This window comes from Arachis ipaensis, chromosome B03 (assembly GCF_000816755.2).
Source record: "Arachis ipaensis cultivar K30076 chromosome B03, Araip1.1, whole genome shotgun sequence".
NCBI classification, from domain to species: Eukaryota; Viridiplantae; Streptophyta; class Magnoliopsida; order Fabales; family Fabaceae; genus Arachis; species Arachis ipaensis.
Window position 1 is genome coordinate 20584912 of NC_029787.2, and position 282 is coordinate 20585193.

The window sequence follows — 282 nt, forward strand, 5'->3', positions numbered from 1 at the left end:
GTTGAGATATTTTCAACCTGCGAGTAGAATAGAATTGAGTTTATGTAAAAAACTTAACCTGTGAATAGAATTATAGTTAGATCCATACCCTATCCTACCATATCTATTATTATTTTTAATGACAATGCATCAAAATTAAATTCACAAAGTAATACTATTCTTGATCCTTGGATGATAATTGATAAGTAATTCATTTTACTTCATGTTATTCAACAAATACCATCATGATTAAGTAGTGTTTATGGATAATTTTAAAAGAATAAAATATATATTTTGTTTTTA